The 6,890-nt window shown below is 38.4% G+C and overlaps 1 non-coding gene across 1 annotated transcript; it reads right to left on the minus strand.

Annotated features, from left to right (window-relative positions):
- Positions 1 to 2,845: 2,845 nt before the first annotated feature.
- On the minus strand, positions 2,846 to 2,952 carry LOC128284773 (small nucleolar RNA R71). The gene has a single exon (XR_008275195.1). It is a non-coding gene; the product is annotated as a small nucleolar RNA R71 (small nucleolar RNA).
- Between the last annotated feature and the right edge of the window lie 3,938 nt (positions 2,953 to 6,890).

Raw genomic sequence — 6,890 nt, forward strand, 5'->3', positions numbered from 1 at the left:
CAGACATATTATGAACCCTACACAAATAAATAACATACATATTGTAAAACATTCATAAGGTCCCTTTTATGCACCCTCGAGGCCTAAAATACGTGTTAGAAGTGAATCAGGACTAATTCGAGTGCTCGAGAAATTTTTCATGAAATTCTAAATTTTTTTTAACAAATACAGGGCTCACACTGTGTAGACTGGATCGTGTGGGCTCAATACAACCCCTTTATAATAATCTAACCAACCGTACAAACTTAAAACAAACCCAATTCAAACCAATATCACAACCATTACAATTTTATATACAATTACATTTAAAACATATCAAGACACCAACCTTATAATCTATTCACTAAACATTCACAAGCAACATTAAGATTAGTTTAGAAATTTCATTCTATTTCCATTTCAAAGTTTAATATCATATGTGCCATTTTATCTTCTTATTCTTTCACATGTCTATTCAAATAACATATGTCATCTATTACAACCAAAATCCACCATGACACATATACATAACCTAGGTACATGCCACTTTTACCAAAAAGAAATATATACATCACCAAGTTTCTAAGGTCGGGATCGGCTCTGGATGCTGGACCAGATTGTTTAACTTCTACTAACCTGTGCACGAAAAACAACCGTACATTGAGTATATTATACTCAATGGCATTACTATAATTCAAATTTGTAAATCATGCAAATAAGTATACTTATTCAATTTACACTTTTATCCTTTTAATAACTGATACATATTTGATAAACCGTAATTTATACACATTTTTATCCCATGCTTAGCATATGTTTGGATGAATTATCCTTAGATTTGGTGAATTTGATGCTCCTAATCTTTTAATTTCATGTTTATACTTAGGTGAGCATAGGAGAGTAAAAAGAGCGAGAAACGAGCCAAAAATGGAGAAAATGGACCAACATGTAAAATCAATATGGCCTGGACTTCCATACACGGGAAGACCACATGCCCGTGTATTTTTAGTAGAATCGAGCATGACTTACATGGGTAGACCACACGCCCGTGTCTATTTAACAGACTTGAACACATTTTGAGGCAATCGCATACGGGCGTGTCCCTGTCGAGCCCAAGTCTAGTTCTATTCGGAAAAGGTCACTCTTGAGGGTTTAGAAGCATTCTAAAGCCTATATAAACACCCCAGCAGGTACGAAAAAGAGGACACATAGAGTAGGAGGCAGGGAATTACTCGAAGAAAGCAGATTGATCCATCTCAGAAGCCAGATTCACCTTCAAGACTGAAGATCTCCCTTCAATTCCCTTCAAGATTTCTTGGGTTTTCTTTATGTTTTGTTATCATTATTATTTTGAGATGTTTTCTTTCATAACTATGAACTAAACCCCCTAAATACCTAAGGGGAATGAAACCTAAGATGGATCTTGTTATTATTATCTGAATTGTATGATAAATATTTGACTTGTTCTTAATTATGAGTTCTTAATTCTTACTTTAATATTCTAGGATATTGATTCAAGTATTGATGTGCTTATTTAGAGGAGCAAAAGTCCCTATCTGAGAGTAGATCTAACATAATTAAGCGGAGTTATTGCACGCCTAGAGATAGGGTGATAAGATTTTGCCTGATTAGGGTGAAACCTAATAAAGGAATCTATAGATCGAGTTAATGCAACATTAGGGAGTTAATTAGAAAGAGATTTCAATTAATCAACCTAGGGTTAAACATTGTTAGTCTCGAGAAAGATAATAATATAAATTAGGGATTTCTACGGATCAAGTCAAGTGACTAAATCGTCTGATTCAGAGTCAATAACAAGTGAAGTCTAGGTGGATTTTTCCCTTAGGTATTGTCCAAATCATTCAATTTTCCCAAAAGTTATTTCCCCAATTTACTTTCTGTGCATTCTTAGTTTAGTAATTAGTTTAGATAAAACAAACTCCTTTATTTTTAGGCTAGATAATAAAAAGAAAGTTAATACTAGTAATTTTAGCTCCTTTGGGTTCGACATCCCCGTCTTGCTATAAGCTATACTACTGTTCGATAAGGTGCGCTTGCCTTTGTCATGATAATAGTTAATTTTCAAGAACGGACATTCATAAATTATAAAACTTATTGCACGTATCACATCACACGATCAAGTTTTTGGCGCTATTTCCGGGGAACTAAGGTATTAGGAACACTCGATTTTTATTACTTTAGTCATTCTACTTTTATTACAATTTAAATTTTTATTTCCTTTTCTAATTTTTCGTTTATTCACTTCTGGCAGGTTTTTATAGTGCATGACTAGAAGAAACTTGTCGAAACCATTACTTTTTGATAGTGAGATCAATCGCATAGCTCGTAGAAACCGAAGAGAAATAAGGCGAAGTCTAAGATACACAGAGGAAGAGCAAGAGGATGGCATTCACACCACAACCGAGGAGATGACTGAAAATCAGGAAAATTCACTACCTCCTGTGATTGCAGCTGATCCAATAAATCAAAATCCTGCTCCACGCACTATGTATGATTATGCTAAACCTACTTTAATAGGAACTAAGTCAAGTATAGTTAGGCCTGTTGTTGCTGCAAATAATTTTGAACTGAAACCTAACACAATTCAAATGATCTAATAGTTTGTTCAGTTTGATGGTTTGCAGGACGAGGACCCAAACGCTAATTTGGCGAATTTCTTAGTGTTTTGCGACACTTTTAAAATTAATGGTGTTTCTGATGATACCATTCACCTTTGATTGTTTCCCTTTTCATTGAGGAACAAAGCTAAACAGTGGTTGAACTCGTTACCACGAGGTCAATCACTATTCGGGAATAAATGACCAAAAAATTTTTACTTAAATATTTTCCACCGGCTAAAAGGGCTAAGTTGAGGAATGATATCTCTTCTTTTGTGTAGACGGATCTAGAGACATTCTATGATGCATGGGAGAGATACAATGACCTATTGAGAACATGCCCTCACCATTGGTTACTTTTATGGTTGCAGGGTCAAACGTTTTACAATGGCATGAACCCTCAACAAGGCAACTTATTGATGCAGCTTCTGGTGGGACTATCAATAACAAAACACCCGAAGTGGCTTAAGAATTTATTAAAGAGATGTCACTGAATAACTATCACTGGCAATTCATGAGAACAAAGCCGACGAAAGTAGTCGGTGTTTTCAACCTTGATGCGGTTACTATGCTATCTAACCAGGTAGAGCTCTTAAATAAAAAGATTGACGGTGTCTGTGGTTCTACTCAGGTACATCCAGTGATGAGGTGTGATTCAAATGAAGGAGGAGCATACACAGAATATCAACCCTTCAACCCTAGCACCGAGGAGGAATAAGTTCAATATATGGGTAATAATTCTAGATCTCAAAATAACCCATATAGTAACACATATAATGCAGGTTGAAGGAACCATCCCAACTTCTCGTGGGGTGGTCAAGGGAATCAAAGGCCACAACATCCTCCAGGTTTTCAACAACCATCTTACCAACAGGAAAAGAAGCCGAACCTTGAGGAGATGCTAAAAAAGTTTATCTCGGTGTCGAAAACTCGCTTTCAGAATACCAAAATAGCACTTAAGAATTAACATGCGTCGATCCAAGGGCTCGAAACTCAGATAGGCCAACTCACCAAATTGATTTCTGAACGACCACAAGGTAGTCTGCCGAGTAACACTGAATCTGACCCAAGGGAACAACTCAATGCAATTACCATTCAAGATGTGGAAGGGTTAGTTGAACCTGAATCAGAACCAAGGCAAGTGATGGTGGTAAGTAAAGGTAAAGGTGAGGCAGTCCATAGTGAGCAACAACCAGTAAGTAAAGAGTATAAACCACAGGTGCCATACCCTAATACAAAAAGAAAAGACCGCACAGACGAACAATTTGGTAAATTCCTTCAATTATTAAAAAAATTACATATCAACTTACCATTTATTGAAGCTCTTTCGCAGATGCCAAACGCAGCCAAATTCTTAAAGGAGCTTTTAACAAATAAGCGGAAGTTGGATGAGGCGTCGCATGTTAAGTTAAATGCAGTTTGCTCAGCCATACTACAGAATAAGCTGGCCAACAAATTAAAAGATCTAGGGAGTTTTACGATTCCTTATGTAATTGGTAGTTTAGATGTTAATAATGCTTTGGCTGATTTAAGGGCTCGAAACTCAGATAGGCCAACTCACCAAATTGATTTCTAGACTACCACAAGGTAGCGTGCCGAGTAACACTAATTCTAACCTAAGGGAATAGCTCAATGCAATTACCATTCACGATGATGAAGGGTTAGTTGAACCTGAACCAAAACCAAGGCAAGGAACGATGGTAAGTAAAGGTAAAGGTGAGGTAGTCCACAGTGAGCAACAACCGGTAAGTAAAGAGTACAAACCACGGGTGTCATACCCTAATGCGACAAGGAAAGACTACACATACGAACAATTTGATAAATTCCTTCAATTATTAAAAAAAATACATATCAACTTACCGTTTATTGAAGCTCTTTCGCAGATGCCAAACGCAGCCAAATTCTTAAAGGAGCTTTTAACAAATAAGCGGAAGTTGGATGAGGCGTCGCATGTTGAGTTAAATGTAGTTTGCTCAGCCATACTACAGAATAAGCTGGCCAAAAAATTAAAAGATCTAGGGAGTTTTATGATTCCTTGTGTAATTCGTAGTTTAGAAGTTAATAATGCTTTGGCTGATTTAAGGGCTCTAAACTCAGATAGGCCAACTCACCAAATTGATTTCTGAACGACCACAAGGTAGCCTGCCAAGTAACATTGAATCTAACCTAAGGGAACAGCTCAATGCAATTACCATTCAAGATGAGGAAGGGTTAGTTGAACTTGAACCAGAACCAAGGCAAGGAATAGTGGTAAGTAAAGGTAAAGGTGAGGTAGTCCACAGTGAGCAACAACTGGTAAGTAAAGAGTACAAACCACGGGTGCCATACCCTAATGCGACAAGGAAAGAGACGAACAATTCCGTAAATTCCTTCAATTATTAAAAAAATTACATATCAAGTTACCGTTTATTGAAGCTTTTTCGCAGATGCCAAACACAACCAAATTCTTAAAGGAGCTTATAACAAATAAGCGGAAGTTGGATGAGGCGTCGCATGTGGAGTTAAATGCAGTTTGCTCAGCCATACTACAGAATAAGCTGGCCAACAAATTAAAAGATCTAAGGAGTTTTACGATTCCTTGTGTCATTGGTAGTTTAGAAGTTAATAATGCTTTGGCTGATTTAGGGGCTAGTACCAATGTCATGCCTTATAAAATGTTTAAACAACTAGGTCTTGGGAAACCCAAACAAACTAGGATGAGCATTCAGTTAGCAGACAAAACAATCAGATTTCCTAGGGGTATTATTGAAGATGTACTCGTTAAAATTGACAAATTCATATTCCCAGTTGATTTTGTTGTTCTATACATAGAAAAGGATAGTAACGTGCCTTTAATTTTAGAAAGGTCCTTTTTAGCAACTGCTAGAACTATAATTGATGTAGGTACAAGTGAACTCACACTTCGTGTGGGTGATGAAACAATCACTCTTCAAGCTCAAACTTTTACTAATGCTGATCATGTGGTGTAACCTTCTTTACAGGAAATACGTTCGAAAGACATACATGAGCCTTGATCAAATAACAACAAAGAACCCATCTATGAAGAACGAAGGCTACAGGTTGAGGAACTAGATGAGTGGCGGACACAGAAACTGAGATCACACAATAAATCGAAACCATACTATGACGAGCTCAATATTTCACCAAATCAACTTAAGGTTGGAGACAAAGTACTATTAGATGCAGCAGACCCTCGAATTGCCACCTTTGAACCTAGTGGAGAAATCCCTCTTACGGTACTTAGCATTTTCCCATATGACACAGTCGAGGTAATTCATCCCAAATTCGGTACATTCAAGGTAAATAGTACTCATCTAAAACCTTATTTTGATAAAATTGATAGTAGGGATGAGGAGTGTAAACTCCTCGCACCACCATGACCATGCAACAGAGAGGTAAGTCGAGCCTAGACTATAAATAAGCGCTTCTCGGGAGGCAACCCAAGCACTAATGTGTTAACTTCTTTAAATTTTAGTTTTTAACATTTAATTCACTAACTGAGTCACTGAACATAGGTTTTCCAGAACCACACAGCCAGGCCCATGGGCGTGCCTTAAGCCGTGCCTATACCATGGAAGGCAACACGGCTGTGCGATGTAGCCGTGTGAAAACAGGGCAAAATTTTTCCCTAACACGAGATTCAATAAGTTTCCATGGCCATGTGACATGGCCGTGGGTGAATCTATCAAAACAACACGGGCGTACGACATGCCCGTGTCTAGAGGCCATGGTTGAAACTAAGAAAACAACACGGGCGTGAGACACGCCCATGCTCACTACCCGTGGTCAAGACTGACAAAATAACATGGACGTGGACATCCATACACAAGCGTGGGAGAAAGGAATGAAGCAGAACACGGTCGTGTGACACACCTGTGCTCACTCCTCGTGGTCAAAACTTACAAAACAACACGGGGTGAACATACATACACGGACATGGGAGAAGCGAACGAGGCAAAGCATGGCCGTGTGACACGGCCGTGTGCATCACCACGCTTAAAGAACACGGGCCTGGGCAGAATTTCAAACGCGCTCAAATTTGAAAATCACGATACACACGGGCTAAAATTAGAGTACACTGGCGTGTCCCATGACCGTGTGCCCTAATTTCTATATAAACCCCTCACTGTTCATCATCCTCTTCCCCAAAAACCCTACCCTAACCGCCACAACCTCTTCACATGCCCTCACTCCCATGCCAGTGGTCGGCCGACAGCTTTCCTCAGACGACTAACTCCTCCCTCTACCAAAAACTATTGCATTTGTCTATTTTTTCCTCCCTATTATCTTCAT

Source organism: Gossypium arboreum, chromosome 11 (assembly GCF_025698485.1).
Source record: "Gossypium arboreum isolate Shixiya-1 chromosome 11, ASM2569848v2, whole genome shotgun sequence".
In the NCBI taxonomy this organism is placed as follows: Eukaryota; Viridiplantae; Streptophyta; class Magnoliopsida; order Malvales; family Malvaceae; genus Gossypium; species Gossypium arboreum.